General features: G+C 46.6%; 14 non-coding genes across 14 annotated transcripts; all 14 read right to left on the bottom strand.

Annotated features, from left to right (window-relative positions):
- Positions 1-877: 877 nt before the first annotated feature.
- On the bottom strand, positions 878-1,068 carry LOC142279850 (U2 spliceosomal RNA). The gene has a single exon (XR_012742276.1). It is a non-coding gene; the product is annotated as a U2 spliceosomal RNA (small nuclear RNA).
- A 1,387-nt stretch (positions 1,069-2,455) lies between these two features.
- LOC142279849 (U2 spliceosomal RNA) lies at positions 2,456-2,646 on the bottom strand. Its single transcript, XR_012742275.1, has one exon. It is a non-coding gene; the product is annotated as a U2 spliceosomal RNA (small nuclear RNA).
- Positions 2,647-4,033: 1,387 nt separating this feature from the next.
- LOC142279848 (U2 spliceosomal RNA) lies at positions 4,034-4,224 on the bottom strand. Its single transcript, XR_012742274.1, has one exon. It is a non-coding gene; the product is annotated as a U2 spliceosomal RNA (small nuclear RNA).
- Positions 4,225-5,611: 1,387 nt separating this feature from the next.
- LOC142279847 (U2 spliceosomal RNA) lies at positions 5,612-5,802 on the bottom strand. The gene has a single exon (XR_012742273.1). It is a non-coding gene; the product is annotated as a U2 spliceosomal RNA (small nuclear RNA).
- Positions 5,803-7,189: 1,387 nt separating this feature from the next.
- On the bottom strand, positions 7,190-7,382 carry LOC142279859 (U2 spliceosomal RNA). Its single transcript, XR_012742283.1, has one exon. It is a non-coding gene; the product is annotated as a U2 spliceosomal RNA (small nuclear RNA).
- Positions 7,383-9,571: 2,189 nt separating this feature from the next.
- On the bottom strand, positions 9,572-9,762 carry LOC142279846 (U2 spliceosomal RNA). The gene has a single exon (XR_012742272.1). It is a non-coding gene; the product is annotated as a U2 spliceosomal RNA (small nuclear RNA).
- Positions 9,763-11,149: 1,387 nt separating this feature from the next.
- LOC142279845 (U2 spliceosomal RNA) lies at positions 11,150-11,340 on the bottom strand. The gene has a single exon (XR_012742271.1). It is a non-coding gene; the product is annotated as a U2 spliceosomal RNA (small nuclear RNA).
- Positions 11,341-12,727: 1,387 nt separating this feature from the next.
- LOC142279844 (U2 spliceosomal RNA) lies at positions 12,728-12,918 on the bottom strand. Its single transcript, XR_012742270.1, has one exon. It is a non-coding gene; the product is annotated as a U2 spliceosomal RNA (small nuclear RNA).
- A 1,387-nt stretch (positions 12,919-14,305) lies between these two features.
- Positions 14,306-14,496, bottom strand: LOC142279843 (U2 spliceosomal RNA). The gene has a single exon (XR_012742269.1). It is a non-coding gene; the product is annotated as a U2 spliceosomal RNA (small nuclear RNA).
- Positions 14,497-15,883: 1,387 nt separating this feature from the next.
- LOC142279867 (U2 spliceosomal RNA) lies at positions 15,884-16,074 on the bottom strand. Its single transcript, XR_012742288.1, has one exon. It is a non-coding gene; the product is annotated as a U2 spliceosomal RNA (small nuclear RNA).
- A 1,387-nt stretch (positions 16,075-17,461) lies between these two features.
- On the bottom strand, positions 17,462-17,652 carry LOC142279866 (U2 spliceosomal RNA). The gene has a single exon (XR_012742287.1). It is a non-coding gene; the product is annotated as a U2 spliceosomal RNA (small nuclear RNA).
- Positions 17,653-19,039: 1,387 nt separating this feature from the next.
- On the bottom strand, positions 19,040-19,230 carry LOC142279865 (U2 spliceosomal RNA). The gene has a single exon (XR_012742286.1). It is a non-coding gene; the product is annotated as a U2 spliceosomal RNA (small nuclear RNA).
- Positions 19,231-20,617: 1,387 nt separating this feature from the next.
- Positions 20,618-20,808, bottom strand: LOC142279854 (U2 spliceosomal RNA). Its single transcript, XR_012742279.1, has one exon. It is a non-coding gene; the product is annotated as a U2 spliceosomal RNA (small nuclear RNA).
- A 1,387-nt stretch (positions 20,809-22,195) lies between these two features.
- LOC142279842 (U2 spliceosomal RNA) lies at positions 22,196-22,386 on the bottom strand. The gene has a single exon (XR_012742268.1). It is a non-coding gene; the product is annotated as a U2 spliceosomal RNA (small nuclear RNA).
- Positions 22,387-22,898: the final 512 nt, after the last annotated feature.

The raw sequence follows: 22,898 nt of genomic DNA, 5'->3' as shown, positions 1-22,898 counted from the left end.
CTTCTGCGCAGCTTGTTTTCTAGGCAGCAGCGCTATTGTGATGTCATCGGGGGGCATTGTGACAAGCCGCCAGTGTTCCGTCTCTTCATGTTGTGCACAGTTCAAACGGAAAATACATCAACAGGCAGACTACAGAAAAGCTTACTATCAAAGGTTAGAGGGGGGCTTTCTCAGAGGGCTTTTTACAGTTTTTCTATTCCCAATTAGCCGTTTAAGTGTACTTATTGAAAGTAGTAATTCTTTCATAGGCCGCCCTTTCTTAGTATTTGACGTTCCTTATATTGCGGTATGAGGCTTCGCAGTAGGTTGCAAACATTCATCACCCATGACTGTCCCCAATTGAGCTCAGAAGCTCAATGTCTATCATGACCTCTCTTTTAGAATGTCCAAGAGCAAGCAAACTATTCCTCCAGGAGAGGGCGCCAACAGACTACTAAAGAGATCATCATTACTCAAAGAAAACCCCAAAAACCAATGCATGATAGGAATAAACAGGTAACTTTCTTTGGAGTGGAAGCGGAGAGATCGCACCAGATGCCAATTCTAGATGTTATCACACCTGTGGTCACTGCAGCAGCAGGTGAATCCACTTTGTCCAAAAGGGATCTATTCCATTCAATTGCAAATGATCTAGATAAGACAGAGAACTGCAGCACGGGGACATAGCCGAGTTGGTCAGGTTGAGTGGTGATGAGTTTGCTATTTGGATGAATAAAGAAAGTCAAAAGTGTGAAAGATAAAAAACAAAAGGAGGAAGTGTGAAAAGTGAATGGGCCAAATTGAGGTGCATATGAAGACGTATGCTTTCTTCCAATTCATTAAATCGGGCTAATATGAATCAGGTGAATTGAGTTCTGCTTTTGGAAACTGGGTTAAGAAGGGGTGCACCGTTCCTGGAGGTACTGCAATACCAGGTCAATGCGTGGAGTGGACAGAGCAAGCTCTTTTTCCATCTCCCTGTTCTAAAAATCCATTTAATATATGGTCCCCAGATAGGGGACGTATCAGATATTAAACTGATAAGAACAGATACTACACTTGATCTTAGCCAAAAGGCCGAGAAGCGATAACCAGAATTGGTTTGGGCCTCGAGTGGCACCCTGGCCTATGCCGGACACATCTTAGGGAGAGAGAGCGAGAGGGAGACAAACCCACGCCTACACAAGACATTTTGTCACCCAAGCCAACCCTTGAAAAGGCTGCTTTGCAGAGCCAAAACAAGAAGAATGGTGCGTTTTGCAGCCGCCGCCCACTGCAATGAATCTGAATAACTCCTCCTTTAGGGCGCAAGCAACTCCCCTCCCCCTTGCAGTCTTTCCAATTCACGATACAAAAAGACGGACAGGACAGGTTGCCTGACTTTCCGTCACTGCCACCCTTTGCCATCCTTACCCGTAGAAAGCCCTTTCATCATCCCCAAACCCTAATCTTTTCCCTTTCCTTCCCAGCCCCCAAACCCTGCCCTCTGTACCTTTCTCACCACCCGCTTCCCTTCTCCTGTCATCCCCCTACCACCCGGGAAAAAAAGAGATTGCCCCCTCCTTCCACTAGCCCACCCTCCCACCCAAAGAACAACTTCTTCTGCGCAGCTTGTTTTCTAGGCAGCAGCGCTATTGTGATGTCATCGGGGGGCATTGTGACAAGCCGCCAGTGTTCCGTCTCTTCATGTTGTGCACAGTTCAAACGGAAAATACATCAACAGGCAGACTACAGAAAAGCTTACTATCAAAGGTTAGAGGGGGGCTTTCTCAGAGGGCTTTTTACAGTTTTTCTATTCCCAATTAGCCGTTTAAGTGTACTTATTGAAAGTAGTAATTCTTTCATAGGCCGCCCTTTCTTAGTATTTGACGTTCCTTATATTGCGGTATGAGGCTTCGCAGTAGGTTGCAAACATTCATCACCCATGACTGTCCCCAATTGAGCTCAGAAGCTCAATGTCTATCATGACCTCTCTTTTAGAATGTCCAAGAGCAAGCAAACTATTCCTCCAGGAGAGGGCGCCAACAGACTACTAAAGAGATCATCATTACTCAAAGAAAACCCCAAAAACCAATGCATGATAGGAATAAACAGGTAACTTTCTTTGGAGTGGAAGCGGAGAGATCGCACCAGATGCCAATTCTAGATGTTATCACACCTGTGGTCACTGCAGCAGCAGGTGAATCCACTTTGTCCAAAAGGGATCTATTCCATTCAATTGCAAATGATCTAGATAAGACAGAGAACTGCAGCACGGGGACATAGCCGAGTTGGTCAGGTTGAGTGGTGATGAGTTTGCTATTTGGATGAATAAAGAAAGTCAAAAGTGTGAAAGATAAAAAACAAAAGGAGGAAGTGTGAAAAGTGAATGGGCCAAATTGAGGTGCATATGAAGACGTATGCTTTCTTCCAATTCATTAAATCGGGCTAATATGAATCAGGTGAATTGAGTTCTGCTTTTGGAAACTGGGTTAAGAAGGGGTGCACCGTTCCTGGAGGTACTGCAATACCAGGTCAATGCGTGGAGTGGACAGAGCAAGCTCTTTTTCCATCTCCCTGTTCTAAAAATCCATTTAATATATGGTCCCCAGATAGGGGACGTATCAGATATTAAACTGATAAGAACAGATACTACACTTGATCTTAGCCAAAAGGCCGAGAAGCGATAACCAGAATTGGTTTGGGCCTCGAGTGGCACCCTGGCCTATGCCGGACACATCTTAGGGAGAGAGAGCGAGAGGGAGACAAACCCACGCCTACACAAGACATTTTGTCACCCAAGCCAACCCTTGAAAAGGCTGCTTTGCAGAGCCAAAACAAGAAGAATGGTGCGTTTTGCAGCCGCCGCCCACTGCAATGAATCTGAATAACTCCTCCTTTAGGGCGCAAGCAACTCCCCTCCCCCTTGCAGTCTTTCCAATTCACGATACAAAAAGACGGACAGGACAGGTTGCCTGACTTTCCGTCACTGCCACCCTTTGCCATCCTTACCCGTAGAAAGCCCTTTCATCATCCCCAAACCCTAATCTTTTCCCTTTCCTTCCCAGCCCCCAAACCCTGCCCTCTGTACCTTTCTCACCACCCGCTTCCCTTCTCCTGTCATCCCCCTACCACCCGGGAAAAAAAGAGATTGCCCCCTCCTTCCACTAGCCCACCCTCCCACCCAAAGAACAACTTCTTCTGCGCAGCTTGTTTTCTAGGCAGCAGCGCTATTGTGATGTCATCGGGGGGCATTGTGACAAGCCGCCAGTGTTCCGTCTCTTCATGTTGTGCACAGTTCAAACGGAAAATACATCAACAGGCAGACTACAGAAAAGCTTACTATCAAAGGTTAGAGGGGGGCTTTCTCAGAGGGCTTTTTACAGTTTTTCTATTCCCAATTAGCCGTTTAAGTGTACTTATTGAAAGTAGTAATTCTTTCATAGGCCGCCCTTTCTTAGTATTTGACGTTCCTTATATTGCGGTATGAGGCTTCGCAGTAGGTTGCAAACATTCATCACCCATGACTGTCCCCAATTGAGCTCAGAAGCTCAATGTCTATCATGACCTCTCTTTTAGAATGTCCAAGAGCAAGCAAACTATTCCTCCAGGAGAGGGCGCCAACAGACTACTAAAGAGATCATCATTACTCAAAGAAAACCCCAAAAACCAATGCATGATAGGAATAAACAGGTAACTTTCTTTGGAGTGGAAGCGGAGAGATCGCACCAGATGCCAATTCTAGATGTTATCACACCTGTGGTCACTGCAGCAGCAGGTGAATCCACTTTGTCCAAAAGGGATCTATTCCATTCAATTGCAAATGATCTAGATAAGACAGAGAACTGCAGCACGGGGACATAGCCGAGTTGGTCAGGTTGAGTGGTGATGAGTTTGCTATTTGGATGAATAAAGAAAGTCAAAAGTGTGAAAGATAAAAAACAAAAGGAGGAAGTGTGAAAAGTGAATGGGCCAAATTGAGGTGCATATGAAGACGTATGCTTTCTTCCAATTCATTAAATCGGGCTAATATGAATCAGGTGAATTGAGTTCTGCTTTTGGAAACTGGGTTAAGAAGGGGTGCACCGTTCCTGGAGGTACTGCAATACCAGGTCAATGCGTGGAGTGGACAGAGCAAGCTCTTTTTCCATCTCCCTGTTCTAAAAATCCATTTAATATATGGTCCCCAGATAGGGGACGTATCAGATATTAAACTGATAAGAACAGATACTACACTTGATCTTAGCCAAAAGGCCGAGAAGCGATAACCAGAATTGGTTTGGGCCTCGAGTGGCACCCTGGCCTATGCCGGACACATCTTAGGGAGAGAGAGCGAGAGGGAGACAAACCCACGCCTACACAAGACATTTTGTCACCCAAGCCAACCCTTGAAAAGGCTGCTTTGCAGAGCCAAAACAAGAAGAATGGTGCGTTTTGCAGCCGCCGCCCACTGCAATGAATCTGAATAACTCCTCCTTTAGGGCGCAAGCAACTCCCCTCCCCCTTGCAGTCTTTCCAATTCACGATACAAAAAGACGGACAGGACAGGTTGCCTGACTTTCCGTCACTGCCACCCTTTGCCATCCTTACCCGTAGAAAGCCCTTTCATCATCCCCAAACCCTAATCTTTTCCCTTTCCTTCCCAGCCCCCAAACCCTGCCCTCTGTACCTTTCTCACCACCCGCTTCCCTTCTCCTGTCATCCCCCTACCACCCGGGAAAAAAAGAGATTGCCCCCTCCTTCCACTAGCCCACCCTCCCACCCAAAGAACAACTTCTTCTGCGCAGCTTGTTTTCTAGGCAGCAGCGCTATTGTGATGTCATCGGGGGGCATTGTGACAAGCCGCCAGTGTTCCGTCTCTTCATGTTGTGCACAGTTCAAACGGAAAATACATCAACAGGCAGACTACAGAAAAGCTTACTATCAAAGGTTAGAGGGGGGCTTTCTCAGAGGGCTTTTTACAGTTTTTCTATTCCCAATTAGCCGTTTAAGTGTACTTATTGAAAGTAGTAATTCTTTCATAGGCCGCCCTTTCTTAGTATTTGACGTTCCTTATATTGCGGTATGAGGCTTCGCAGTAGGTTGCAAACATTCATCACCCATGACTGTCCCCAATTGAGCTCAGAAGCTCAATGTCTATCATGACCTCTCTTTTAGAATGTCCAAGAGCAAGCAAACTATTCCTCCAGGAGAGGGCGCCAACAGACTACTAAAGAGATCATCATTACTCAAAGAAAACCCCAAAAACCAATGCATGATAGGAATAAACAGGTAACTTTCTTTGGAGTGGAAGCGGAGAGATCGCACCAGATGCCAATTCTAGATGTTATCACACCTGTGGTCACTGCAGCAGCAGGTGAATCCACTTTGTCCAAAAGGGATCTATTCCATTCAATTGCAAATGATCTAGATAAGACAGAGAACTGCAGCACGGGGACATAGCCGAGTTGGTCAGGTTGAGTGGTGATGAGTTTGCTATTTGGATGAATAAAGAAAGTCAAAAGTGTGAAAGATAAAAAACAAAAGGAGGAAGTGTGAAAAGTGAATGGGCCAAATTGAGGTGCATATGAAGACGTATGCTTTCTTCCAATTCATTAAATCGGGCTAATATGAATCAGGTGAATTGAGTTCTGCTTTTGGAAACTGGGTTAAGAAGGGGTGCACCGTTCCTGGAGGTACTGCAATACCAGGTCAATGCGTGGAGTGGACAGAGCAAGCTCTTTTTCCATCTCCCTGTTCTAAAAATCCATTTAATATATGGTCCCCAGATAGGGGACGTATCAGATATTAAACTGATAAGAACAGATACTACACTTGATCTTAGCCAAAAGGCCGAGAAGCGATAACCAGAATTGGTTTGGGCCTCGAGTGGCACCCTGGCCTATGCCGGACACATCTTAGGGAGAGAGAGCGAGAGGGAGACAAACCCACGCCTACACAAGACATTTTGTCACCCAAGCCAACCCTTGAAAAGGCTGCTTTGCAGAGCCAAAACAAGAAGAATGGTGCGTTTTGCAGCCGCCGCCCACTGCAATGAATCTGAATAACTCCTCCTTTAGGGCGCAAGCAACTCCCCTCCCCCTTGCAGTCTTTCCAATTCACGATACAAAAAGACGGACAGGACAGGTTGCCTGACTTTCCGTCACTGCCACCCTTTGCCATCCTTACCCGTAGAAAGCCCTTTCATCATCCCCAAACCCTAATCTTTTCCCTTTCCTTCCCAGCCCCCAAACCCTGCCCTCTGTACCTTTCTCACCACCCGCTTCCCTTCTCCTGTCATCCCCCTACCACCCGGGAAAAAAAGAGATTGCCCCCTCCTTCCACTAGCCCACCCTCCCACCCAAAGAACAACTTCTTCTGCGCAGCTTGTTTTCTAGGCAGCAGCGCTATTGTGATGTCATCGGGGGGCATTGTGACAAGCCGCCAGTGTTCCGTCTCTTCATGTTGTGCACAGTTCAAACGGAAAATACATCAACAGGCAGACTACAGAAAAGCTTACTATCAAAGGTTAGAGGGGGGCTTTCTCAGAGGGCTTTTTACAGTTTTTCTATTCCCAATTAGCCGTTTAAGTGTACTTATTGAAAGTAGTAATTCTTTCATAGGCCGCCCTTTCTTAGTATTTGACGTTCCTTATATTGCGGTATGAGGCTTCGCAGTAGGTTGCAAACATTCATCACCCATGACTGTCCCCAATTGAGCTCAGAAGCTCAATGTCTATCATGACCTCTCTTTTAGAATGTCCAAGAGCAAGCAAACTATTCCTCCAGGAGAGGGCGCCAACAGACTACTAAAGAGATCATCATTACTCAAAGAAAACCCCAAAAACCAATGCATGATAGGAATAAACAGGTAACTTTCTTTGGAGTGGAAGCGGAGAGATCGCACCAGATGCCAATTCTAGATGTTATCACACCTGTGGTCACTGCAGCAGCAGGTGAATCCACTTTGTCCAAAAGGGATCTATTCCATTCAATTGCAAATGATCTAGATAAGACAGAGAACTGCAGCACGGGGACATAGCCGAGTTGGTCAGGTTGAGTGGTGATGAGTTTGCTATTTGGATGAATAAAGAAAGTCAAAAGTGTGAAAGATAAAAAACAAAAGGAGGAAGTGTGAAAAGTGAATGGGCCAAATTGAGGTGCATATGAAGACGTATGCTTTCTTCCAATTCATTAAATCGGGCTAATATGAATCAGGTGAATTGAGTTCTGCTTTTGGAAACTGGGTTAAGAAGGGGTGCACCGTTCCTGGAGGTACTGCAATACCAGGTCAATGCGTGGAGTGGACAGAGCAAGCTCTTTTTCCATCTCCCTGTTCTAAAAATCCATTTAATATATGGTCCCCAGATAGGGGACGTATCAGATATTAAACTGATAAGAACAGATTTTTGATTTAATGAAGCTTTCCAAAGCACCACAAAAAATGCATGACCGAAGTCACACCAAAAACAGTGCAAAGGCTAGGATTCGTGTGGACCCCACCGTGAGGAGAGGGTCCCCAAAAATCAACCCCGTCCCTCCGAGCCAGAAGGCCACAGCAAGGGTCAGGGATCTTCGGTACTCCCCCAAGCCGAAGCCTGGTTGAGCCTTGTCGTTGCTCCCAGCGTCCACCCAGGCATCTTACCCAAGTGGAGTAGAGAGCTACTAGTTGTTGGTTTCGCAGCCGAAACTGCCCGGACCGTCAACCGGTGTTGGTTTCTCAGCCCAAGGCTAACCGGACCTCCAACCGGGTGTTGGTTTCTCAGCCGAAGCTGACCCAGACCTCCAACCGGGTGTTGGTTTCTCAGCCGAAGCTGACCCGGACCTCCAACCGGGTGTTAGTTTCTCAGCCCAAAGCTGACCAGACCTCCAACCGGGATTATAAAAATTTCCCTTCCTAGCCAGAAGGCCGGGATAGGGTAATATGCTCAAAAAGTATGAAAAGGCAAGGTACGGTGTGTTACAGAGCCCAAGGCTTGCCGGGGTCCCAAGCCAGCAAGCTCAGACTCACTCCAGGGTCGTCAGTCCTGGGGCACGTTGTACCATAGCCCCCCATCCTTACTCAGTCTAATAGCCTCGATCCTGGTAGGGCCATGTTTTCCACTAGATGAATATACTATCCACCCAGAGTACTAGCAAGCGCAACCTTCCAGTGTGCATTGTATCATTGTACTAAGGTGGCCTGGAGCTTAAACCACCTTTTCGAACAACACTACACTTGATCTTAGCCAAAAGGCCGAGAAGCGATAACCAGAATTGGTTTGGGCCTCGAGTGGCACCCTGGCCTATGCCGGACACATCTTAGGGAGAGAGAGCGAGAGGGAGACAAACCCACGCCTACACAAGACATTTTGTCACCCAAGCCAACCCTTGAAAAGGCTGCTTTGCAGAGCCAAAACAAGAAGAATGGTGCGTTTTGCAGCCGCCGCCCACTGCAATGAATCTGAATAACTCCTCCTTTAGGGCGCAAGCAACTCCCCTCCCCCTTGCAGTCTTTCCAATTCACGATACAAAAAGACGGACAGGACAGGTTGCCTGACTTTCCGTCACTGCCACCCTTTGCCATCCTTACCCGTAGAAAGCCCTTTCATCATCCCCAAACCCTAATCTTTTCCCTTTCCTTCCCAGCCCCCAAACCCTGCCCTCTGTACCTTTCTCACCACCCGCTTCCCTTCTCCTGTCATCCCCCTACCACCCGGGAAAAAAAGAGATTGCCCCCTCCTTCCACTAGCCCACCCTCCCACCCAAAGAACAACTTCTTCTGCGCAGCTTGTTTTCTAGGCAGCAGCGCTATTGTGATGTCATCGGGGGGCATTGTGACAAGCCGCCAGTGTTCCGTCTCTTCATGTTGTGCACAGTTCAAACGGAAAATACATCAACAGGCAGACTACAGAAAAGCTTACTATCAAAGGTTAGAGGGGGGCTTTCTCAGAGGGCTTTTTACAGTTTTTCTATTCCCAATTAGCCGTTTAAGTGTACTTATTGAAAGTAGTAATTCTTTCATAGGCCGCCCTTTCTTAGTATTTGACGTTCCTTATATTGCGGTATGAGGCTTCGCAGTAGGTTGCAAACATTCATCACCCATGACTGTCCCCAATTGAGCTCAGAAGCTCAATGTCTATCATGACCTCTCTTTTAGAATGTCCAAGAGCAAGCAAACTATTCCTCCAGGAGAGGGCGCCAACAGACTACTAAAGAGATCATCATTACTCAAAGAAAACCCCAAAAACCAATGCATGATAGGAATAAACAGGTAACTTTCTTTGGAGTGGAAGCGGAGAGATCGCACCAGATGCCAATTCTAGATGTTATCACACCTGTGGTCACTGCAGCAGCAGGTGAATCCACTTTGTCCAAAAGGGATCTATTCCATTCAATTGCAAATGATCTAGATAAGACAGAGAACTGCAGCACGGGGACATAGCCGAGTTGGTCAGGTTGAGTGGTGATGAGTTTGCTATTTGGATGAATAAAGAAAGTCAAAAGTGTGAAAGATAAAAAACAAAAGGAGGAAGTGTGAAAAGTGAATGGGCCAAATTGAGGTGCATATGAAGACGTATGCTTTCTTCCAATTCATTAAATCGGGCTAATATGAATCAGGTGAATTGAGTTCTGCTTTTGGAAACTGGGTTAAGAAGGGGTGCACCGTTCCTGGAGGTACTGCAATACCAGGTCAATGCGTGGAGTGGACAGAGCAAGCTCTTTTTCCATCTCCCTGTTCTAAAAATCCATTTAATATATGGTCCCCAGATAGGGGACGTATCAGATATTAAACTGATAAGAACAGATACTACACTTGATCTTAGCCAAAAGGCCGAGAAGCGATAACCAGAATTGGTTTGGGCCTCGAGTGGCACCCTGGCCTATGCCGGACACATCTTAGGGAGAGAGAGCGAGAGGGAGACAAACCCACGCCTACACAAGACATTTTGTCACCCAAGCCAACCCTTGAAAAGGCTGCTTTGCAGAGCCAAAACAAGAAGAATGGTGCGTTTTGCAGCCGCCGCCCACTGCAATGAATCTGAATAACTCCTCCTTTAGGGCGCAAGCAACTCCCCTCCCCCTTGCAGTCTTTCCAATTCACGATACAAAAAGACGGACAGGACAGGTTGCCTGACTTTCCGTCACTGCCACCCTTTGCCATCCTTACCCGTAGAAAGCCCTTTCATCATCCCCAAACCCTAATCTTTTCCCTTTCCTTCCCAGCCCCCAAACCCTGCCCTCTGTACCTTTCTCACCACCCGCTTCCCTTCTCCTGTCATCCCCCTACCACCCGGGAAAAAAAGAGATTGCCCCCTCCTTCCACTAGCCCACCCTCCCACCCAAAGAACAACTTCTTCTGCGCAGCTTGTTTTCTAGGCAGCAGCGCTATTGTGATGTCATCGGGGGGCATTGTGACAAGCCGCCAGTGTTCCGTCTCTTCATGTTGTGCACAGTTCAAACGGAAAATACATCAACAGGCAGACTACAGAAAAGCTTACTATCAAAGGTTAGAGGGGGGCTTTCTCAGAGGGCTTTTTACAGTTTTTCTATTCCCAATTAGCCGTTTAAGTGTACTTATTGAAAGTAGTAATTCTTTCATAGGCCGCCCTTTCTTAGTATTTGACGTTCCTTATATTGCGGTATGAGGCTTCGCAGTAGGTTGCAAACATTCATCACCCATGACTGTCCCCAATTGAGCTCAGAAGCTCAATGTCTATCATGACCTCTCTTTTAGAATGTCCAAGAGCAAGCAAACTATTCCTCCAGGAGAGGGCGCCAACAGACTACTAAAGAGATCATCATTACTCAAAGAAAACCCCAAAAACCAATGCATGATAGGAATAAACAGGTAACTTTCTTTGGAGTGGAAGCGGAGAGATCGCACCAGATGCCAATTCTAGATGTTATCACACCTGTGGTCACTGCAGCAGCAGGTGAATCCACTTTGTCCAAAAGGGATCTATTCCATTCAATTGCAAATGATCTAGATAAGACAGAGAACTGCAGCACGGGGACATAGCCGAGTTGGTCAGGTTGAGTGGTGATGAGTTTGCTATTTGGATGAATAAAGAAAGTCAAAAGTGTGAAAGATAAAAAACAAAAGGAGGAAGTGTGAAAAGTGAATGGGCCAAATTGAGGTGCATATGAAGACGTATGCTTTCTTCCAATTCATTAAATCGGGCTAATATGAATCAGGTGAATTGAGTTCTGCTTTTGGAAACTGGGTTAAGAAGGGGTGCACCGTTCCTGGAGGTACTGCAATACCAGGTCAATGCGTGGAGTGGACAGAGCAAGCTCTTTTTCCATCTCCCTGTTCTAAAAATCCATTTAATATATGGTCCCCAGATAGGGGACGTATCAGATATTAAACTGATAAGAACAGATACTACACTTGATCTTAGCCAAAAGGCCGAGAAGCGATAACCAGAATTGGTTTGGGCCTCGAGTGGCACCCTGGCCTATGCCGGACACATCTTAGGGAGAGAGAGCGAGAGGGAGACAAACCCACGCCTACACAAGACATTTTGTCACCCAAGCCAACCCTTGAAAAGGCTGCTTTGCAGAGCCAAAACAAGAAGAATGGTGCGTTTTGCAGCCGCCGCCCACTGCAATGAATCTGAATAACTCCTCCTTTAGGGCGCAAGCAACTCCCCTCCCCCTTGCAGTCTTTCCAATTCACGATACAAAAAGACGGACAGGACAGGTTGCCTGACTTTCCGTCACTGCCACCCTTTGCCATCCTTACCCGTAGAAAGCCCTTTCATCATCCCCAAACCCTAATCTTTTCCCTTTCCTTCCCAGCCCCCAAACCCTGCCCTCTGTACCTTTCTCACCACCCGCTTCCCTTCTCCTGTCATCCCCCTACCACCCGGGAAAAAAAGAGATTGCCCCCTCCTTCCACTAGCCCACCCTCCCACCCAAAGAACAACTTCTTCTGCGCAGCTTGTTTTCTAGGCAGCAGCGCTATTGTGATGTCATCGGGGGGCATTGTGACAAGCCGCCAGTGTTCCGTCTCTTCATGTTGTGCACAGTTCAAACGGAAAATACATCAACAGGCAGACTACAGAAAAGCTTACTATCAAAGGTTAGAGGGGGGCTTTCTCAGAGGGCTTTTTACAGTTTTTCTATTCCCAATTAGCCGTTTAAGTGTACTTATTGAAAGTAGTAATTCTTTCATAGGCCGCCCTTTCTTAGTATTTGACGTTCCTTATATTGCGGTATGAGGCTTCGCAGTAGGTTGCAAACATTCATCACCCATGACTGTCCCCAATTGAGCTCAGAAGCTCAATGTCTATCATGACCTCTCTTTTAGAATGTCCAAGAGCAAGCAAACTATTCCTCCAGGAGAGGGCGCCAACAGACTACTAAAGAGATCATCATTACTCAAAGAAAACCCCAAAAACCAATGCATGATAGGAATAAACAGGTAACTTTCTTTGGAGTGGAAGCGGAGAGATCGCACCAGATGCCAATTCTAGATGTTATCACACCTGTGGTCACTGCAGCAGCAGGTGAATCCACTTTGTCCAAAAGGGATCTATTCCATTCAATTGCAAATGATCTAGATAAGACAGAGAACTGCAGCACGGGGACATAGCCGAGTTGGTCAGGTTGAGTGGTGATGAGTTTGCTATTTGGATGAATAAAGAAAGTCAAAAGTGTGAAAGATAAAAAACAAAAGGAGGAAGTGTGAAAAGTGAATGGGCCAAATTGAGGTGCATATGAAGACGTATGCTTTCTTCCAATTCATTAAATCGGGCTAATATGAATCAGGTGAATTGAGTTCTGCTTTTGGAAACTGGGTTAAGAAGGGGTGCACCGTTCCTGGAGGTACTGCAATACCAGGTCAATGCGTGGAGTGGACAGAGCAAGCTCTTTTTCCATCTCCCTGTTCTAAAAATCCATTTAATATATGGTCCCCAGATAGGGGACGTATCAGATATTAAACTGATAAGAACAGATACTACACTTGATCTTAGCCAAAAGGCCGAGAAGCGATAACCAGAATTGGTTTGGGCCTCGAGTGGCACCCTGGCCTATGCCGGACACATCTTAGGGAGAGAGAGCGAGAGGGAGACAAACCCACGCCTACACAAGACATTTTGTCACCCAAGCCAACCCTTGAAAAGGCTGCTTTGCAGAGCCAAAACAAGAAGAATGGTGCGTTTTGCAGCCGCCGCCCACTGCAATGAATCTGAATAACTCCTCCTTTAGGGCGCAAGCAACTCCCCTCCCCCTTGCAGTCTTTCCAATTCACGATACAAAAAGACGGACAGGACAGGTTGCCTGACTTTCCGTCACTGCCACCCTTTGCCATCCTTACCCGTAGAAAGCCCTTTCATCATCCCCAAACCCTAATCTTTTCCCTTTCCTTCCCAGCCCCCAAACCCTGCCCTCTGTACCTTTCTCACCACCCGCTTCCCTTCTCCTGTCATCCCCCTACCACCCGGGAAAAAAAGAGATTGCCCCCTCCTTCCACTAGCCCACCCTCCCACCCAAAGAACAACTTCTTCTGCGCAGCTTGTTTTCTAGGCAGCAGCGCTATTGTGATGTCATCGGGGGGCATTGTGACAAGCCGCCAGTGTTCCGTCTCTTCATGTTGTGCACAGTTCAAACGGAAAATACATCAACAGGCAGACTACAGAAAAGCTTACTATCAAAGGTTAGAGGGGGGCTTTCTCAGAGGGCTTTTTACAGTTTTTCTATTCCCAATTAGCCGTTTAAGTGTACTTATTGAAAGTAGTAATTCTTTCATAGGCCGCCCTTTCTTAGTATTTGACGTTCCTTATATTGCGGTATGAGGCTTCGCAGTAGGTTGCAAACATTCATCACCCATGACTGTCCCCAATTGAGCTCAGAAGCTCAATGTCTATCATGACCTCTCTTTTAGAATGTCCAAGAGCAAGCAAACTATTCCTCCAGGAGAGGGCGCCAACAGACTACTAAAGAGATCATCATTACTCAAAGAAAACCCCAAAAACCAATGCATGATAGGAATAAACAGGTAACTTTCTTTGGAGTGGAAGCGGAGAGATCGCACCAGATGCCAATTCTAGATGTTATCACACCTGTGGTCACTGCAGCAGCAGGTGAATCCACTTTGTCCAAAAGGGATCTATTCCATTCAATTGCAAATGATCTAGATAAGACAGAGAACTGCAGCACGGGGACATAGCCGAGTTGGTCAGGTTGAGTGGTGATGAGTTTGCTATTTGGATGAATAAAGAAAGTCAAAAGTGTGAAAGATAAAAAACAAAAGGAGGAAGTGTGAAAAGTGAATGGGCCAAATTGAGGTGCATATGAAGACGTATGCTTTCTTCCAATTCATTAAATCGGGCTAATATGAATCAGGTGAATTGAGTTCTGCTTTTGGAAACTGGGTTAAGAAGGGGTGCACCGTTCCTGGAGGTACTGCAATACCAGGTCAATGCGTGGAGTGGACAGAGCAAGCTCTTTTTCCATCTCCCTGTTCTAAAAATCCATTTAATATATGGTCCCCAGATAGGGGACGTATCAGATATTAAACTGATAAGAACAGATACTACACTTGATCTTAGCCAAAAGGCCGAGAAGCGATAACCAGAATTGGTTTGGGCCTCGAGTGGCACCCTGGCCTATGCCGGACACATCTTAGGGAGAGAGAGCGAGAGGGAGACAAACCCACGCCTACACAAGACATTTTGTCACCCAAGCCAACCCTTGAAAAGGCTGCTTTGCAGAGCCAAAACAAGAAGAATGGTGCGTTTTGCAGCCGCCGCCCACTGCAATGAATCTGAATAACTCCTCCTTTAGGGCGCAAGCAACTCCCCTCCCCCTTGCAGTCTTTCCAATTCACGATACAAAAAGACGGACAGGACAGGTTGCCTGACTTTCCGTCACTGCCACCCTTTGCCATCCTTACCCGTAGAAAGCCCTTTCATCATCCCCAAACCCTAATCTTTTCCCTTTCCTTCCCAGCCCCCAAACCCTGCCCTCTGTACCTTTCTCACCACCCGCTTCCCTTCTCCTGTCATCCCCCTACCACCCGGGAAAAAAAGAGATTGCCCCCTCCTTCCACTAGCCCACCCTCCCACCCAAAGAACAACTTCTTCTGCGCAGCTTGTTTTCTAGGCAGCAGCGCTATTGTGATGTCATCGGGGGGCATTGTGACAAGCCGCCAGTGTTCCGTCTCTTCATGTTGTGCACAGTTCAAACGGAAAATACATCAACAGGCAGACTACAGAAAAGCTTACTATCAAAGGTTAGAGGGGGGCTTTCTCAGAGGGCTTTTTACAGTTTTTCTATTCCCAATTAGCCGTTTAAGTGTACTTATTGAAAGTAGTAATTCTTTCATAGGCCGCCCTTTCTTAGTATTTGACGTTCCTTATATTGCGGTATGAGGCTTCGCAGTAGGTTGCAAACATTCATCACCCATGACTGTCCCCAATTGAGCTCAGAAGCTCAATGTCTATCATGACCTCTCTTTTAGAATGTCCAAGAGCAAGCAAACTATTCCTCCAGGAGAGGGCGCCAACAGACTACTAAAGAGATCATCATTACTCAAAGAAAACCCCAAAAACCAATGCATGATAGGAATAAACAGGTAACTTTCTTTGGAGTGGAAGCGGAGAGATCGCACCAGATGCCAATTCTAGATGTTATCACACCTGTGGTCACTGCAGCAGCAGGTGAATCCACTTTGTCCAAAAGGGATCTATTCCATTCAATTGCAAATGATCTAGATAAGACAGAGAACTGCAGCACGGGGACATAGCCGAGTTGGTCAGGTTGAGTGGTGATGAGTTTGCTATTTGGATGAATAAAGAAAGTCAAAAGTGTGAAAGATAAAAAACAAAAGGAGGAAGTGTGAAAAGTGAATGGGCCAAATTGAGGTGCATATGAAGACGTATGCTTTCTTCCAATTCATTAAATCGGGCTAATATGAATCAGGTGAATTGAGTTCTGCTTTTGGAAACTGGGTTAAGAAGGGGTGCACCGTTCCTGGAGGTACTGCAATACCAGGTCAATGCGTGGAGTGGACAGAGCAAGCTCTTTTTCCATCTCCCTGTTCTAAAAATCCATTTAATATATGGTCCCCAGATAGGGGACGTATCAGATATTAAACTGATAAGAACAGATACTACACTTGATCTTAGCCAAAAGGCCGAGAAGCGATAACCAGAATTGGTTTGGGCCTCGAGTGGCACCCTGGCCTATGCCGGACACATCTTAGGGAGAGAGAGCGAGAGGGAGACAAACCCACGCCTACACAAGACATTTTGTCACCCAAGCCAACCCTTGAAAAGGCTGCTTTGCAGAGCCAAAACAAGAAGAATGGTGCGTTTTGCAGCCGCCGCCCACTGCAATGAATCTGAATAACTCCTCCTTTAGGGCGCAAGCAACTCCCCTCCCCCTTGCAGTCTTTCCAATTCACGATACAAAAAGACGGACAGGACAGGTTGCCTGACTTTCCGTCACTGCCACCCTTTGCCATCCTTACCCGTAGAAAGCCCTTTCATCATCCCCAAACCCTAATCTTTTCCCTTTCCTTCCCAGCCCCCAAACCCTGCCCTCTGTACCTTTCTCACCACCCGCTTCCCTTCTCCTGTCATCCCCCTACCACCCGGGAAAAAAAGAGATTGCCCCCTCCTTCCACTAGCCCACCCTCCCACCCAAAGAACAACTTCTTCTGCGCAGCTTGTTTTCTAGGCAGCAGCGCTATTGTGATGTCATCGGGGGGCATTGTGACAAGCCGCCAGTGTTCCGTCTCTTCATGTTGTGCACAGTTCAAACGGAAAATACATCAACAGGCAGACTACAGAAAAGCTTACTATCAAAGGTTAGAGGGGGGCTTTCTCAGAGGGCTTTTTACAGTTTTTCTATTCCCAATTAGCCGTTTAAGTGTACTTATTGAAAGTAGTAATTCTTTCATAGGCCGCCCTTTCTTAGTATTTGACGTTCCTTATATTGCGGTATGAGGCTTCGCAGTAGGTTGCAAACATTCATCACCCATGACTGTCCCCAATTGAGCTCAGAAGCTCAATGTCTATCATGACCTCTCTTTTAGAATGTCCAAGAGCAAGCAAACTATTCCTCCAGGAGAGGGCGCCAACAGACTACTAAAGAGATCATCATTACTCAAAGAAAACCCCAAAAACCAATGCATGATAGGAATAAACAGGTAACTTTCTTTGGAGTGGAAGCGGAGAGATCGCACCAGATGCCAATTCTAGATGTTATCACACCTGTGGTCACTGCAGCAGCAGGTGAATCCACTTTGTCCAAAAGGGATCTATTCCATTCAATTGCAAATGATCTAGATAAGACAGAGAACTGCAGCACGGGGACATAGCCGAGTTGGTCAGGTTGAGTGGTGATGAGTTTGCTATTTGGATGAATAAAGAAAGTCAAAAGTGTGAAAGATAAAAAACAAAAGGAGGAAGTGTGAAAAGTGAATGGGCCAAATTGAGGTGCATATGAAGACGTATGCTTTCTTCCAATTCATTAAATCGGGCTAATATGAATCAGGTGAATTGAGTTCTGCTTTTGGAAACTGGGTTAAGAAGGGGTGCACCGTTCCTGGAGGTACTGCAATACCAGGTCAATGCGTGGAGTGGACAGAGCAAGCTCTTTTTCCATCTCCCTGTTCTAAAAATCCATTTAATATATGGTCCCCAGATAGGGGACGTATCAGATATTAAACTGATAAGAACAGATACTACACTTGATCTTAGCCAAAAGGCCGAGAAGCGATAACCAGAATTGGTTTGGGCCTCGAGTGGCACCCTGGCCTATGCCGGACACATCTTAGGGAGAGAGAGCGAGAGGGAGACAAACCCACGCCTACACAAGACATTTTGTCACCCAAGCCAACCCTTGAAAAGGCTGCTTTGCAGAGCCAAAACAAGAAGAATGGTGCGTTTTGCAGCCGCCGCCCACTGCAATGAATCTGAATAACTCCTCCTTTAGGGCGCAAGCAACTCCCCTCCCCCTTGCAGTCTTTCCAATTCACGATACAAAAAGACGGACAGGACAGGTTGCCTGACTTTCCGTCACTGCCACCCTTTGCCATCCTTACCCGTAGAAAGCCCTTTCATCATCCCCAAACCCTAATCTTTTCCCTTTCCTTCCCAGCCCCCAAACCCTGCCCTCTGTACCTTTCTCACCACCCGCTTCCCTTCTCCTGTCATCCCCCTACCACCCGGGAAAAAAAGAGATTGCCCCCTCCTTCCACTAGCCCACCCTCCCACCCAAAGAACAACTTCTTCTGCGCAGCTTGTTTTCTAGGCAGCAGCGCTATTGTGATGTCATCGGGGGGCATTGTGACAAGCCGCCAGTGTTCCGTCTCTTCATGTTGTGCACAGTTCAAACGGAAAATACATCAACAGGCAGACTACAGAAAAGCTTACTATCAAAGGTTAGAGGGGGGCTTTCTCAGAGGGCTTTTTACAGTTTTTCTATTCCCAATTAGCCGTTTAAGTGTACTTATTGAAAGTAGTAATTCTTTCATAGGCCGCCCTTTCTTAGTATTTGACGTTCCTTATATTGCGGTATGAGGCTTCGCAGTAGGTTGCAAACATTCATCACCCATGACTGTCCCCAATTGAGCTCAGAAGCTCAATGTCTATCATGACCTCTCTTTTAGAATGTCCAAGAGCAAGCAAACTATTCCTCCAGGAGAGGGCGCCAACAGACTACTAAAGAGATCATCATTACTCAAAGAAAACCCCAAAAACCAATGCATGATAGGAATAAACAGGTAACTTTCTTTGGAGTGGAAGCGGAGAGATCGCACCAGATGCCAATTCTAGATGTTATCACACCTGTGGTCACTGCAGCAGCAGGTGAATCCACTTTGTCCAAAAGGGATCTATTCCATTCAATTGCAAATGATCTAGATAAGACAGAGAACTGCAGCACGGGGACATAGCCGAGTTGGTCAGGTTGAGTGGTGATGAGTTTGCTATTTGGATGAATAAAGAAAGTCAAAAGTGTGAAAGATAAAAAACAAAAGGAGGAAGTGTGAAAAGTGAATGGGCCAAATTGAGGTGCATATGAAGACGTATGCTTTCTTCCAATTCATTAAATCGGGCTAATATGAATCAGGTGAATTGAGTTCTGCTTTTGGAAACTGGGTTAAGAAGGGGTGCACCGTTCCTGGAGGTACTGCAATACCAGGTCAATGCGTGGAGTGGACAGAGCAAGCTCTTTTTCCATCTCCCTGTTCTAAAAATCCATTTAATATATGGTCCCCAGATAGGGGACGTATCAGATATTAAACTGATAAGAACAGATACTACACTTGATCTTAGCCAAAAGGCCGAGAAGCGATAACCAGAATTGGTTTGGGCCTCGAGTGGCACCCTGGCCTATGCCGGACACATCTTAGGGAGAGAGAGCGAGAGGGAGACAAACCCACGCCTACACAAGACATTTTGTCACCCAAGCCAACCCTTGAAAAGGCTGCTTTGCAGAGCCAAAACAAGAAGAATGGTGCGTTTTGCAGCCGCCGCCCACTGCAATGAATCTGAATAACTCCTCCTTTAGGGCGCAAGCAACTCCCCTCCCCCTTGCAGTCTTTCCAATTCACGATACAAAAAGACGGACAGGACAGGTTGCCTGACTTTCCGTCACTGCCACCCTTTGCCATCCTTACCCGTAGAAAGCCCTTTCATCATCCCCAAACCCTAATCTTTTCCCTTTCCTTCCCAGCCCCCAAACCCTGCCCTCTGTACCTTTCTCACCACCCGCTTCCCTTCTCCTGTCATCCCCCTACCACCCGGGAAAAAAAGAGATTGCCCCCTCCTTCCACTAGCCCACCCTCCCACCCAAAGAACAACTTCTTCTGCGCAGCTTGTTTTCTAGGCAGCAGCGCTATTGTGATGTCATCGGGGGGCATTGTGACAAGCCGCCAGTGTTCCGTCTCTTCATGTTGTGCACAGTTCAAACGGAAAATACATCAACAGGCAGACTACAGAAAAGCTTACTATCAAAGGTTAGAGGGGGGCTTTCTCAGAGGGCTTTTTACAGTTTTTCTATTCCCAATTAGCCGTTTAAGTGTACTTATTGAAAGTAGTAATTCTTTCATAGGCCGCCCTTTCTTAGTATTTGACGTTCCTTATATTGCGGTATGAGGCTTCGCAGTAGGTTGCAAACATTCATCACCCATGACTGTCCCCAATTGAGCTCAGAAGCTCAATGTCTATCATGACCTCTCTTTTAGAATGTCCAAGAGCAAGCAAACTATTCCTCCAGGAGAGGGCGCCAACAGACTACTAAAGAGATCATCATTACTCAAAGAAAACCCCAAAAACCAATGCATGATAGGAATAAACAGGTAACTTTCTTTGGAGTGGAAGCGGAGAGATCGCACCAGATGCCAATTCTAGATGTTATCACACCTGTGGTCACTGCAGCAGCAGGTGAATCCACTTTGTCCAAAAGGGATCTATTCCATTCAATTGCAAATGATCTAGATAAGACAGAGAACTGCAGCACGGGGACATAGCCGAGTTGGTCAGGTTGAGTGGTGATGAGTTTGCTATTTGGATGAATAAAGAAAGTCAAAAGTGTGAAAGATAAAAAACAAAAGGAGGAAGTGTGAAAAGTGAATGGGCCAAATTGAGGTGCATATGAAGACGTATGCTTTCTTCCAATTCATTAAATCGGGCTAATATGAATCAGGTGAATTGAGTTCTGCTTTTGGAAACTGGGTTAAGAAGGGGTGCACCGTTCCTGGAGGTACTGCAATACCAGGTCAATGCGTGGAGTGGACAGAGCAAGCTCTTTTTCCATCTCCCTGTTCTAAAAATCCATTTAATATATGGTCCCCAGATAGGGGACGTATCAGATATTAAACTGATAAGAACAGATACTACACTTGATCTTAGCCAAAAGGCCGAGAAGCGATAACCAGAATTGGTTTGGGCCTCGAGTGGCACCCTGGCCTATGCCGGACACATCTTAGGGAGAGAGAGCGAGAGGGAGACAAACCCACGCCTACACAAGACATTTTGTCACCCAAGCCAACCCTTGAAAAGGCTGCTTTGCAGAGCCAAAACAAGAAGAATGGTGCGTTTTGCAGCCGCCGCCCACTGCAATGAATCTGAATAACTCCTCCTTTAGGGCGCAAGCAACTCCCCTCCCCCTTGCAGTCTTTCCAATTCACGATACAAAAAGACGGACAGGACAGGTTGCCTGACTTTCCGTCACTGCCACCCTTTGCCATCCTTACCCGTAGAAAGCCCTTTCATCATCCCCAAACTCTAATCTTTTCCCTTTCCTTCCCAGCCCCCAAACCCTGCCCTCTGTACCTTTCTCACCACCCGCTTCCCTTCTCCTGTCATCCCCCTACCACCCGGGAAAAAAAGAGATTGCCCCCTCCTTCCACTAGCCCACCCTCCCACCCAAAGAACAACTTCTTCTGCGCAGCTTGTTTTCTAGGCAGCAGCGCTATTGTGATGTCATCGGGGGGCATTGTGACAAGCCGCCAGTGTTCCGTCTCTTCATGTTGTGCACAGTTCAAACGGAAAATACATCAACAGGCAGACTACAGAAAAGCTTACTATCAAAGGTTAGAGGGGGGCTTTCTCAGAGGGCTTTTTACAGTTTTTCTATTCCCAATTAGCCGTTTAAGTGTACTTATTGAAAGTAGTAATTCTTTCATAGGCCGCCCTTTCTTAGTATTTGACGTTCCTTATATTGCGGTATGAGGCTTCGCAGTAGGTTGCAAACATTCATCACCCATGACTGTCCCCAATTGAGCTCAGAAGCTCAATGTCTATCATGACCTCTCTTTTAGAATGTCCAAGAGCAAGCAAACTATTCCTCCAGGAGAGGGCGCCAACAGACTACTAAAGAGATCATCATTACTCAAAGAAAACCCCAAAAACCAATGCATGATAGGAATAAACAGGTAACTTTCTTTGGAGTGGAAGCGGAGAGATCGCACCAGATGCCAATTCTAGATGTTATCACACCTGTGGTCACTGCAGCAGCAGGTGAATCCACTTTGTCCAAAAGGGATCTATTCCATTCAATTGCAAATGATCTAGATAAGACAGAGAACTGCAGCACGGGGACATAGCCGAGTTGGTCAGGTTGAGTGGTGATGAGTTTGCTATTTGGATGAATAAAGAAAGTCAAAAGTGTGAAAGATAAAAAACAAAAGGAGGAAGTGTGAAAAGTGAATGGGCCAAATTGAGGTGCATATGAAGACGTATGCTTTCTTCCAATTCATTAAATCGGGCTAATATGAATCAGGTGAATTGAGTTCTGCTTTTGGAAACTGGGTTAAGAAGGGGTGCACCGTTCCTGGAGGTACTGCAATACCAGGTCAATGCGTGGAGTGGACAGAGCAAGCTCTTTTTCCATCTCCCTGTTCTAAAAATCCATTTAATATATGGTCCCCAGATAGGGGACGTATCAGATATTAAACTGATAAGAACAGATACTACACTTGATCTTAGCCAAAAGGCCGAGAAGCGATAACCAGAATTGGTTTGGGCCTCGAGTGGCACCCTGGCCTATGCCGGACACATCTTAGGGAGAGAGAGCGAGAGGGAGACAAACCCACGCCTACACAAGACATTTTGTCACCCAAGCCAACCCTTGAAAAGGCTGCTTTGCAGAGCCAAAACAAGAAGAATGGTGCGTTTTGCAGCCGCCGCCCACTGCAATGAATCTGAATAACTCCTCCTTTAGGGCGCAAGCAACTCCCCTCCCCCTTGCAGTCTTTCCAATTCACGATACAAAAAGACGGACAGGACAGGTTGCCTGACTTTCCGTCACTGCCACCCTTTGCCATCCTTACCCGTAGAAAGCCCTTTCATCATCCCCAAACCCTAATCTTTTCCCTTTCCTTCCCAGCCCCCAAACCCTGCCCTCTGTACCTTTCTCACCACCCGCTTCCCTTCTCCTGTCATCCCCCTACCACCCGGGAAAAAAAGAGATTGCCCCCTCCTTCCACTAGCCCACCCTCCCACCCAAAGAACAACTTCT

This window comes from Anomaloglossus baeobatrachus, unplaced genomic scaffold (assembly GCF_048569485.1).
Source record: "Anomaloglossus baeobatrachus isolate aAnoBae1 unplaced genomic scaffold, aAnoBae1.hap1 Scaffold_4410, whole genome shotgun sequence".
In the NCBI taxonomy this organism is placed as follows: domain Eukaryota; kingdom Metazoa; phylum Chordata; class Amphibia; order Anura; family Aromobatidae; genus Anomaloglossus; species Anomaloglossus baeobatrachus.
Note: the sequence above shows the minus strand (reverse complement) of the source record. Positions and strands in the feature narration are given on the sequence as shown.